This window comes from Balaenoptera acutorostrata, chromosome 18 (assembly GCF_949987535.1).
Source record: "Balaenoptera acutorostrata chromosome 18, mBalAcu1.1, whole genome shotgun sequence".
In the NCBI taxonomy this organism is placed as follows: Eukaryota; Metazoa; Chordata; class Mammalia; order Artiodactyla; family Balaenopteridae; genus Balaenoptera; species Balaenoptera acutorostrata.
Genome location: NC_080081.1, coordinates 72,492,439 through 72,504,713, shown reverse-complemented (window position 1 = coordinate 72,504,713; position 12,275 = coordinate 72,492,439). Strand labels below are relative to the sequence as shown.

General features: G+C 40.5%; 1 protein-coding gene across 5 annotated transcripts in view; it reads left to right on the top strand.

Annotated features, from left to right (window-relative positions):
* FRY (FRY microtubule binding protein) overlaps positions 1 to 12,275 on the top strand; it is a 420,573-nt gene that overhangs the window by 205,922 nt on the left and 202,376 nt on the right. The window lies entirely within an intron of this gene.

Below are 12,275 nucleotides of genomic sequence, written 5' to 3'. Positions count from 1 at the left end.
TTGCATGCTGCTGCTTTTTCTTTGTGCAAGTAATAGCCTGGTTACATTAGCTCTAGCATAACCTTGTAAGCAATATTGTACAAGAGTTCCAAAAATTTAATGAGAGGAAACTTCCATGACACAGAGTTAATTACATGCATCTTGGATATCCACCATTTAACTTTCTATTTAATGAAGGTGGAGGAAAAGTTAATTTGTAAGTGGTAAAGGCACAACATACTGCTCTAATAGAGAAGAAACATTTTGTTTATTAATGATTTGGGAGATTTAATTACTTGTCAATTATCCTACACTATCTCTAATGAGACTATAGATATTTACATATAATACCATTCTGTTTCTAGGAATAAAATCTCTATTAGTCATTAATTTACCCCTTATAGTTTATAAAAGTGGAGTGTATGTTAGGAAACTTTTTTTCTCTCAGGAGATATTTTTTCATGTATAACAAGCATACAAGTTAAAAGACAAAACGTATGGATGCATTTGGAAAAAATGCTGCATTGTAATAGGACTTATGTGAAATGCTTAATACTTTTGTTGTTTGATGTCTCTTGGAAATGTTACTGACCCTTGCTGTGTTACCCCTGGACAGACCACTCCCATGCTCTGGTAGCCATCTCAACTTCTCTTTAACTCATTGTCTTTCTTGCTCACAATATATAAACTTAACTGCTAAGAGATCAGTAACAACTAATATGTTTTCTGTGAATTGGTAGATTTATCATTGCCTTAGATGATAAACTTATGGTAGGCATGTATCAAGTGAATTTTACAGTCATTGTACAGTTCCATAACTACTTAAGAATTTAATAAAACCTAAAATATTTTTTATTAAATGAGTTGACATCTAAATAAATAAGCACATATGAACCAGGAATTTAGTAAGTATTTTGATCTTGACAAAATCAAAAACTAACCAGACTATAAAGGATTTCAGTTATTCAGTTAATTCATGGACAAATTATAGAGTTTCTATTGTATACCCTGCACTGGAAGTCCTTCTCTCACTCTAGATGTTGCAAGCATATCTTGTGTTATCATATGTATTAATAATGTATATGCATAACATCTATATTATACATATGTATATGTAGATTATTGCATACATATATATGTGTATATATTTTATAGTAGAATGCATATTGTAATGTATATTATACTGATGTGTATGTATTTTTTTTTGCACAGTAGCATGCTTTATTTAATTTAATTAATTTATTTATTTATTAATTGGGGGTATAGTTGTTTTACAATGCTGTGTTAGTTCCTACTGTACAGCAAGGTGATGTAGAGTTCCCTGTGCTATATAGCAGGTTCTCATTAGTTATCTATTTTATACATATTTGTGTATGTATGTCAATCCCAATCTCCCAATTCATCCCACCCCCCGTATGTATATTGTTATAGGATATATATTATATTAACAAAGACATATGTAGGATCGGACTCCTTTTCAAGTCCCCTCACCTCCCGCCCTGCATCATGTAGTCTCCAAGGGTATCCTGAAGGGGAACAGCTAAAACTTTGGTTCATGACGTTTAATGTCAAAAAAGGGCAGTGCCTGGCCCTGTTTTCTGGTGGCCGTCCCCGCACATCCAGCCTGCCCTGTCTTCATTGTCCCTTCAGGTTGGGTCCCTGTGTCATGCGCCCACTAATGCAGCTGCAGAAACTTCTGTTCTCTTACCCTTGATTCTGGCTTAAATGTGGTTCTAATAAAATAGTTCAAGAAGCTGGGTCTGTCCTTTTGGGTGGACCTGAGTCTAGCGCCTAGACAGCAGCCTACAAATGACTGCTGTTCCTGCAGCCTCTAGAGCCTTCTTGGCCATGACCCACAGTGAGAAACACATTTTGCGTTATGTCCCAGAGCACACACACACATACATATCTGTGGGCACAGACAGAGACTGGAAACAAAAGTGTCACGAAGCAGTGCTCTGCCTCACTATGCAGGGTGTCCTCGCTCTGCTGTTTTTCCTTCTACAGTTTTCTATTCTATTTCATTGCAGTCATGCTGGTCAGCACCCACTCGGTTGGTTTCATGATTGAGTAATGGGTCACAACCAGCGCTTGACAAACTCTGCCATAAAGATTTCATAAGCCAGCCATCCTCAACACACCATTAGTCAACTTCTCTACTGAAATGACGTGCTGTCGTCCTTGATATAATATTCTCCTCCTGGGCATCTTGGTGCTTTATTTGTCAGCGTCCTGTTAGGTGGCAGAAAGAGCTCTCCCAGTAGACTTGATGTGAGTCTTGGGTTGAATATAGAGATGCTAGGCTGGAGACAGTTCGTGACCTTATATATCTTAATGCTTCCTTCCTCCTTAATGCAAAAAATATTTACTGAGTACTGGCTATTGAGCTGGAAAGTGAGGATACAAGAGGAATTACACAAATTCTTTGCCTTTGTTGTACTTAAGTGTAGTAGAGGAGACAGATAGGAAACAAATACAAAATATATCACTACATATCAAGAGGTGGCCGGCACTCTGCAGGAGGGCAAAGCTGGGTAAAGGGGATGGAGGCTGTCAGCAAAAGGAAGTGCCAAGGAGTGTCTGGCCAGAAGAGCCTCTCATAAAACCAGAAGGAAGTGAGCAAGAGCCACCGTGAGGCGTCCTTTTCCCCCACTTTGCCCTCATTCTCTTCTGCCTTGAAGCCTTCTCTGACTGTATCTATCGTCAGTAATTTCTAGGTCTCAGTGTCAATGTCACCACCCCAGACGGTCCTGCCCTGACCCCATAGTCACAGATATGTCCACCCTGTCTGTCTGTCTCTCTCTCTCATAGGATTTTTTTTTCATTGGAGTATAGCTGATTTACAGTGTTTCAGGTATACAGCAAAATGATTCCGTTATATATATGTATGTTCTTTTTCAGAGTCTTTTCCATTATAGGTTATTACAAGATATTGAATACAGTTCCCTTTGCTATACAGTAGGTCCTTGTTGTTTATCTATTTTACATACAGTAGTGTGTATCTGTTAATCCCAAGTTTGTAATTTATCCCTCCCCCGCCCCCCTTTCTCCTTTGGTAACCATAAGTTTGTTTTCTGTGTCTCTGCGTCTTTTCCCCTGTTTCTCTCTTCAGCAGCCCTCATAGCACTTGGATTTGTGATTCTCTTTCTGGGTGTGTTTATTATGTAATGCCTATCTCCCCCACATACCCCACGTACCATCAGCTGTATGAGGACAGGAGTCGTACCTGCCTTCCCCCCCTGCAGCTGGCACACTGCTTGGAGCAGAGTGGGCTTTTAGTAAACAGTTGATGACCGAGTCAACGAACAAATTAATGAATGCTCTCCTAAATTCATGTGCTCGTCCATTGACTCATCAACCTGACACTGTCTTGTGGCACCTTGTGACTGAATGTACTAAATTTTAAAAATCTTTCGAATTGTCACTTTATATTTATCTTTGTATTCTCCACTGAACTTTGCAGAGCACCTTATCCATATTAAGGACTCATTTGTAGCAAATTGATTAACTGATTGCGTTCATAGTATTTTCAGACAAAAATATTTCTGAAATATCATAACACAAGTATGGAAAAGGACACCTAGGGAAATGACATCCCACCTGTATTCACCCTTGCTGTGTGTTGTAAGTGTAAATGCTCCAAGATACACACCATTTGGTCCAACACAGTTAATGTGAAAGGATGTAGCTGGACTTGAAATCTTAGTGAACATTCTAACTTACGTGATCAAACCTAGATTATAGATGGTGTTCAGTTTTCTTATATAATAATTTATTTTTTGAATTGAGGTTCTAAGATAGCATTTCTTCATTATTGCCCGCTATAAGGCAATAATGGAAACTTTTTACAGATGAACCTTATCTTTTAAAAATGTTTCATTATGAAAAATTTTCAAACAAACACAAAAGGAGAAAGAATAGTACAATATACAACACATCTCCATCACTCAGATTTAACAGTTATCAAGATTTAATCATGTTTACTTCATGTATACCTTTGTTCTCTTAAGTATTTTGAATCAAATATGGGCATCATTTCATTGAACTCCATGTAATCAGTATACAGTCTAGAAAATATAGGTATTTTCTAACCTGCCCACAATGCTGTTATCATTCCTAACAAAGTTAACCATGATTCTTTGATATTACCTAATATCCAGTTCATATTCAAATTGCTTTGTCATTTTTTTATATGTCTTCTAACAGTTGGTTTGCTCAAGTCACGATTCAAAGAAGATTTGCACATTATATTTGGTTGTTCTGTCTCCTAAGTCTCCTTTAATCATACTATTTTTATCTCTTCCATTGATTGGTAGACATTAGTGCACTTTTCTTATAAAATGGACCCAATTCTGGATTATTTCATTTGCTTCCTTAGGGTGACATTTAACTTGTCCCTACATCCCCATTGTTTCTTGTAAATGGATATTAGCTCTGCTGTTTTGAAAACTTGATGAGCTTGGACATAGGGCAAGATACAATTCCCTCTCTGCCCTGCTGCTCTGTTCTAGTGCTAGGAGACTGGGAACCCCTCTGCTATTCCCAGGAATACCTAGCCAACAGTTTTCAGTGCTTGGGGACAAGAACCCTGACCAGTATCCTGCCACAGGGGGGGAATTTTGAGAAAGCTTCTAGAGTCAGTATTCTAAAAAAGTTTCTCCAATGCCTTAATCATTATAACATCTCACCAGGGAAACATATCTTGCATGTTTTTCTTATTGGAAAATCGTGATGTGACAGGATTTCAGATCATCTCTGTAAGATGCAGGACCTTCCTTTCTGCTCTGATGGGCCCCATACAGGTTCCCACCTTCATTGTTTTTCTCAGAGTTGGTACAGTGGTCTTTAATTTGTGTTGTCCCTCAAACAGCCCTTTTTTAGCCCATCCTACACAACAATATCGATCAACATTCCTCCCAGAAACCTGCTAGCTCCAAATAGAATCCAAACTCGTTGACTTGTCATCCAAGACCTTAATTCTAATAATAAGAATTAAAAACCTACATTTTTTTCAAGAATCAAAGGTATTTATTAGGATGATGAAAAAACTAAAGTACTGAATACTTTTAAATGATATAAAAAGTGGGTAAGGCACTGAATATTTATTATTGACATGATATAATGGCAAAGGAGAAAGACTAGGGAAGAGGAAGTTGTCATTTGGATAGAAAATTCCCCTTATTGCCTCCCCATTAAAAAATTATGCACAGGGGCTTCCCTGGTGGCACAGTGGTTAAGAATCTGCCTGCCAATGCAGGGGACACGGGTTCGAGCCCTGGGCCGGGAAGATCCCACATGCCACGGAGCAACTAAGCCCGTGCACCACAACTACTGAGCCTGCGCTCTAGAGCCCGCGAGCCACAACTACTGAAGCCTGTGTGCCTGGAGCCCGTGCTCCGCAACGAGAGAAGCCACCGCAATGAGAAGCCCGCGCACCGCAACGAAGAATAGCCCCCGCTCGCCGCAACTAGAGAAAGCCCGCGCACAGCAACGAAGACCCAACGCAGCCAAAAATAAATAAATAAAATAAATTAATTTAAAAAAAATTATGCACAGGAGGAGGTCAAGATGGTGGAGTAGGAGGTTGAGGAACTCACCTCCCTCCGTGACCTCATCAACAATACATCTACATGTGGAACAGCTCCCACTGCAAACCAACTGGAGACTTGGAGAAAGACAAAAACCTACATTTTTATAGGACTTAGGAGTTTAAGTTGTTCATATATATACTTGTTCAGTGATTTCATTCGCACAAAGACTGTGTACTGTGGAATCAGATGGGTGTAGTTCCATTAAGTAAGCACAATGGTTTAATTAATTACGCCAGGCATTGTGCTCAGTGCTTGAGATAAAGACAAGATGTGGTCCTGTTCTTGAGAATTTCTCAGTTCCTTGGTGAAGACAGAGTCTGTGCATGTGTGCTGTGAGGGGGATGCGTGGTGGGAGGGTGAGGGAGGAGAGGACAAGAGACCCTCAGCAGCTGCCTCCAGGCACCTGCCACGCTGAGCCCTCCCGTGGGTCGCGCCTTTCTCATCTCCGCCTGTCAGGGTCCTACCTGTCCTTGAAGCCTTGGGTCAGATGCCATCTATTCCACGAAGTCTGGCAAATCGGTGGCCGGGAACAGAGTTGATGCCTCTGTCCTTCTAGGTCTACTACAGGGATTTGTGAAAGGCAGACTCTCAGCACCTAATGTTTTTGAAAACATGTTGACACGAGTCCTGAATTTACAGCTAGGCATGAGGTCAGGTTTCCTCTTGTGTCTACCTGGAGTGTAGGGAGTTGCCAGTCTCAGAAAGGTGGGTGGGAACCAGAGCAGAAATGGAGGTAGACCTGGAAGGGTCAGGAGTATTTGTCAAGCTTTCCTCTAGAGAGAAGACAGACAATGGAATCTCACTGATTTATATTAATTCCAGGGAAGGCAAGTGTTTGAATAAGTGATGTTTTATGCGGCGTCAGTGCATATTTTTATACAGTCATAGAATACTGGAGCTAGAAAGGACAACGAGGCCTGGCCTCTTTAAGAAGGACAGGTAAGGAGAGCAAAGACCAGTTGTTGCAGCTTCCTCTCCCAGGGACACACACAGCTGTGCTGGGACTCAGACCTTGGACTCTCCATTCAGTGCTCTTCCTCTGTTTTGCCTACAAACCATTAACTTAGTTGGAGTTCATGAAGCATATGTTTTGCTATAGGCAAAAGGAATGAAAAATACTTCTGAAAAACACAATGTAGAAACAAAGTGAAAAAAAATAGTAATGATAATAAAAACTTGCATTTTCAAAAAAAAACACTTCTATCAACTGGATTAATTGGTCCCCTTTGCTTTCCTCAGAGATCTCAGAATATGGTCCCCAGGCCAGCAGCACTGGCATAACCTGGGAACTGGTTAGAAATGCAAATGCTCGAGCCCCCCACCCCAGAGCCCCTGAATCAGATAGGGCCCAGCCTTCCAGGAGAATCTCATGTGCAGAGTTTCTGAGCACCCCTGATTCACATCAAAAGGCAGCAAATCTTTTTCAAAGCTAACATAAAAGAATGCAAGGCCTTGTCCAATGTATCATCAATTTTAAATTAAGGAATTTCGAATTAATGAGACTTTACTGCATAAAATGAGCCATAAGAGGAAGACAATAAAAAGGAGAAAATACAAGAAAGAGGAGGAGAGGATGGCCAGCGAGGGCCACATGAATGAGAGCCCCTTGTCAGTTCTGTTCGGGAGAAGACGGAAGTTGAAATTGAGGATTATCCCGCCTCTAGCAGGTTATTCTATCTCCTTTTGGTGAGAAAGAACCTTGAAATGTCAATGTAACCTCATCTTCCTTTGCTCGCAGATCTTGGCAAACATTCTTTCAGGCTCTGATGACAGTACTTACTTTGAAGATCAGGGGAAAGTCCATGTAATTGCATCTTAGCAGATGACAGACATTTATAAAGGAAATCACTGAAGTGTTACTGTCATTTCTCTAAGATAAAATACTGGAAGGTAAAGGAAGAGAGAAAGAAAACAGGGCAGTGACTTGATGCTTACTCTCTCTTTACTGAACTTTTTCACTCTCTCCAAGGTATTCAGTCTTTGGGAGACCAAAGACAAAAACGGTTTTGAGAGGCAGCAGATTGAAGTAAACACAGAGAACTGTGCCTTCAAGTTCACTTGCTTCTTCTTAGGATAACAACCAGTTAAAGGTTATATCATCAGGAAAGAATAGTCTCTAGACCTTTCTAAGGTGTGTCATTAATCAGATTTCATATATTTATATGGGTCCTCAATTCTTTTTTTTTTAAGATTTTTTTTTGATGTGGACCATTTTTTAAAGTCTTTATTGAATTGTTACAATATTGCTTCTGTTTTATGTTTTGGTGTTTTGGCCGCGAGGCACGTGAGATCTTAGCTTCCCGACCAGGGATCAAACCCGCAACCCCTGCGTTGGAAGGCGAAGTCTTAACCGCTGGACAGCCAGAGAAGTCCCGGGTCTTCAATTCTTGATTCTTTTTTGTACTCCTAGCCTTTCTCAGCCTCCTCTAATGGCTAAAAGATGCATTCAAGGTCAAGAAGACATACAACTTGGCAGGGGACCCATGGCTGGAGGTTGTATGAGTTTTTCTAGAAAGTAACCATCTATACTAATCCATAAGAAGCCTCATTCTCCAAATTACAACATTTATATTTTATCTTGTCATCCCTTGAAGTTCCCAAACTAGTTACTGCCGGGGGAAAAACCTTGTGGGTGGGTAAAGGGACTTATATTATTTAGTTTTCATCACAAGCAACTGCTATGCTTTAAGACAGGGTGATACGGGAAGCTCACAAGATATGCTGTCAGGTAAACATGAGTTCAGATCCTGAGTCAACCACTCTGTGGTTGGGCAAATCATGTAACCTCTCTGAACCTACATGGTCTTATCTGTAAAAGGGAGATTGTTTGACCTTCTAGGATTATTTTTGAGGATTAAAGATATTAATTGTCCTAGAGATATCTTGTGAACCCTGAAACTTGAAGGAACACAATTTGAGAACTATAGAATAGAGAGCTAAATAGTGTAAGAGAAAGCAGGAATGTATTTAATCAACAAAAATGGGAGGAACATTTCACATTATTAGAACTTTATGGAAATTAATTAAGCAGAACTTAACATGTCATTGAATATATTTCTCTTCCAAGGCAAAAATTATTTCTGAATATTTTTGCCTAGTAGTCTTTTCTTGACCTACTTTGAAATATATAATATTATTTAGGAATCTTCTATCCCTTAAATATTTTTCTGTTGCTCAAGCTAATTGTTTCTTCTTATCCCAATATCTTCCACTTCTCTTTATTTATTTATTTATTTATTTATTTATTTTTGACTGCATTGGGTCTTCGTTGCTGCGCACTGGCTTTCTCTAGTTGCGGCGAGCGGGAGCTACTCTTCGTTGTGGTGCGCGGGCTTCTCATTGCAGTGGCTTCTCTTGTTGTGGAGCACAGGCTCTAGGCACGCGAGCTTCAGTAGTTGTGGCGCACGGGCTCAGCAGTTGTGGCTCGTGGGCTGTAGAGTGCAGGCTCAGTAGTTGTGGTGCACGGGCTTAGTTGCTCCGCGGCATGTGGGATCTTCCCGGCCCAGGGCTCAAACCCATGTTCCCTGCATTGGCAAGAGGATTCTTAACCACTGCGCCACCAGGGAGGCCCTCCACTTCTTAATAATACTCTTCAGAGGAAAATAATTCATCTGATCATAGTTGGAGGGTTTTTTCTTTTCGTCCTAATTTACTTTTCATGACCTTCAGGGTTTCTGGTCATTTTGAGTACTTGCAAGCCCTTTAAAATGCCATTTCTTAAGCGCCTTCATAAATGCATTAGTGGACAATTTATTATTGGTCTATACACAGTGTGACACGTTCTCACAGTAGCTGCGTCATCCTTGGTTTATGTTTTATGAAACGTTCCTGTAATCCCAGTAAACAAAATGAGTCTTACAGGAAAGGAGGGATTGAGGGGGGGACGTATGGCCCTAAAGAAGGACCCAGTTCTTGGTTACAAAAGGGGTTTGCTCTCCAAACCTCCAAAATGAACGAGGCACCAAGAACCAGCAGAAAGAATAACGTATATCCAACTGTGAACAAAGAAATCTAATCAGTTTACTCCTATTTTGAAAGATAAGGTTACTTAGATCTCTAGAAAGTAAAGTTGTTTAAATAGACCTCCATTTCTAGGAGGAGTACCTACTTTGAACAGTTACTACATACTATCTCAGGATACTTAAAAAAAAAAAAAAGTAAACCATTTTCTTTTTCAAATGCTCAGGGTATGGTTCTAGTAATGGAAACATCAGAAAAAGCATTGAGTGTTTTGAAAAGCTGGCTCTTTGCTTGTCTGTCTTTGTAAGCTGCTGAAGAGCCGGCAGAGATGGCCCCTTTTCTGAGTCCTGTACTTTGTGAAGGAGGTGAAGAAGCCGTGTGTCTGGTCAGCATTTTGATTCATGCCCTTCACAAGCTGGTTAAAATTCTCATTTCCAATCCAACTGACACAGATACAGGCAGGCCATAGGGATGGATCAGAAAAGCAGACCCTGCCTGAGCCAAGTGCTCTGGGTTTTTTGGACACCAAGAATGCACGTGTCTTTCATCCCTCTCCACAACAGTTGTAGACTGTAACATCTAAGCACCTTTGGGCAGATAAACAAGAGCAGGTTCCTCTATTTGCTCACTCAATTTAAGTTTTCCTTTGTCTTTTAGAACGTATTGCAATCTAACACATTGTGTGTGTGTGTGTGTGTGTGTGTGTGTATACACACACATGAAATTGCTGATTATATGACCCTGCCTCAGTAAAGTGTAAACTCCATGAGGGCAGGACCCATCTGTTCACTGCTATCTTCCCAGTGCCTAGAACAGAACCTGAAGCCTCAGCCCTCATTCATTAAATATTGGTTGAAGTGAATGGGTGAAAGAATGAATGGATGGTGGGCTATAATGAGCGATGGTATTAACGTGTCTGAAAACCTAACAGAAAACCAGTTGCTCTCCTGTAACATAGATCGCCACTTCTAGCCTCTGGGGCACTTACACGAGGAAACTCGTTACAGCCTTTCCTTTCCTTAGTGTCACAATAAAAATGTAGCTGCACCATGCGTTTTGGGGCTGTTTGTGCTGGTGTTGCAGTTAGGAGGTTAGGAATTCGTGGAAATGTGGGTAACTCAGGGAAATTGTACTGAAGACCATAGCCAGCTAAGAGCAGTCAGGCTAAAAATTAAGGTATTAGTCGATGAAATGAGGGGAAAAGCGAGTCACCTTCAAAAGATCATCACTTGTGGTCAGAAATAGATCTAATAAAGAGGTAACGAATGGGCTGCAAAAACCTAAAACAGACTTCTAACAGATTAAGGAATGGAGCCTGCTGGATAGAAGTAGACACCCAGTAAAAGGGGGAAAACATCTCCTGAAACCATCCAGTAGAACCAACTGAAACAGAATTTAGAATGAAAGTAATAAAATAACCTCAACAAAACCCATTTAAGACAAAAGAAGACTTAGAACATGTTTCATCCGAGATTAAAATGTAAATGGGAAAATATAAGCAGAGCAAATTTCCAAAGATTCAGTAGTTAGAGGCCTGATTAATATCTGAAAGTGATGCTCTTCTTTTCAACCCCGCCTCAGCTCCCCACCCGCCCCTAGGAACACTGGTTTCAGTGACTTTCTAGGGACATTGAGCTGTTGTGTGAAAATAGGAAGATGAGATGAAGAAGAAAAGGAGAGAGGATAAAGGCAGATGGAGTTGAAGCTTAAAAATCCATCACATACAAGAAATTTAAATGAGAAAAGTGTTTACTCCAAGTTAAATTGTTCCTTCCACTTGTATTTAGGTGAGGAAGAGGAGATAATGACCTGTCAGGACCCTTTCATCCTAAGGGATAAGAATGAATGGATGGTAGGTCCCATGTTAAGAGGATGGTCCCATATTTCCAGAGGTCCCATGTTAAGAGGATGCTGACTATCTGGAGAAGCTGGGTGGACTGCGGCAGAGCCCAGTGGAGGAGAGGGTAGTGACTGGACCCTAAAGTGTAGACGGGCTTGCTTGCCCGGCTGGATAGAAAGCAGGGAAAGCAGTGGAGAGGAATAGACTCAAACTGTAGGGTCGTCCCTCAGTGTCCACGGGGGATTGCTTCCAGGAGCCCTGCAGATTCCAAAATCCATGGATGCTCAAGTCCCTTATATAAAATGGTGTAGTATTTACATATAACCCATGCACATCCTCTCCCGTATATTTTAGTTCATCTTTAGATTACTTATAATACCTAATACAATGTAAATGCTATGTAAGTAGTTGTAAGTACAATCAATGTAAATACTATGTAAATAGTTGCCAGCCCGTGGCAAATTCAAGTTTTGCTTTTTGGAACTTTCTGGAATTTTTTTTTTGTTTTTAACATTTTCCATCCAGGGTTGGTTGAATCCACAAATGCGGAAGCAGAGGAGACAGAGGGCAGACCGTAACTGCCTGCATTTGCAGAGCTGGAAAATGGGGCCTTAGTGTGGCAATTACTGAATTGGTGGTTGGTTTATATGTTTCAATGAAAAAGAAGTTTTAGTTAAAAATCAGACCTATGAAGAAATAGATGTAATTTTTTTTTTAAAAGAAATTCACGTTCTTTTATTTATTTATTTATTTATTTTTGGCTGTGTTGGGTCTTCGTTTCTGTGCGAGGGCTTTCTCTAGTTGCGGCAAGTGGGGACCACTCTTCATCGCGGTGCGCAGGCCTCTCACCATCGCGGCCTCTCTTGTTGCGGAGCACAGGCTCCAGAGGCGCAGGCTCAGTAATT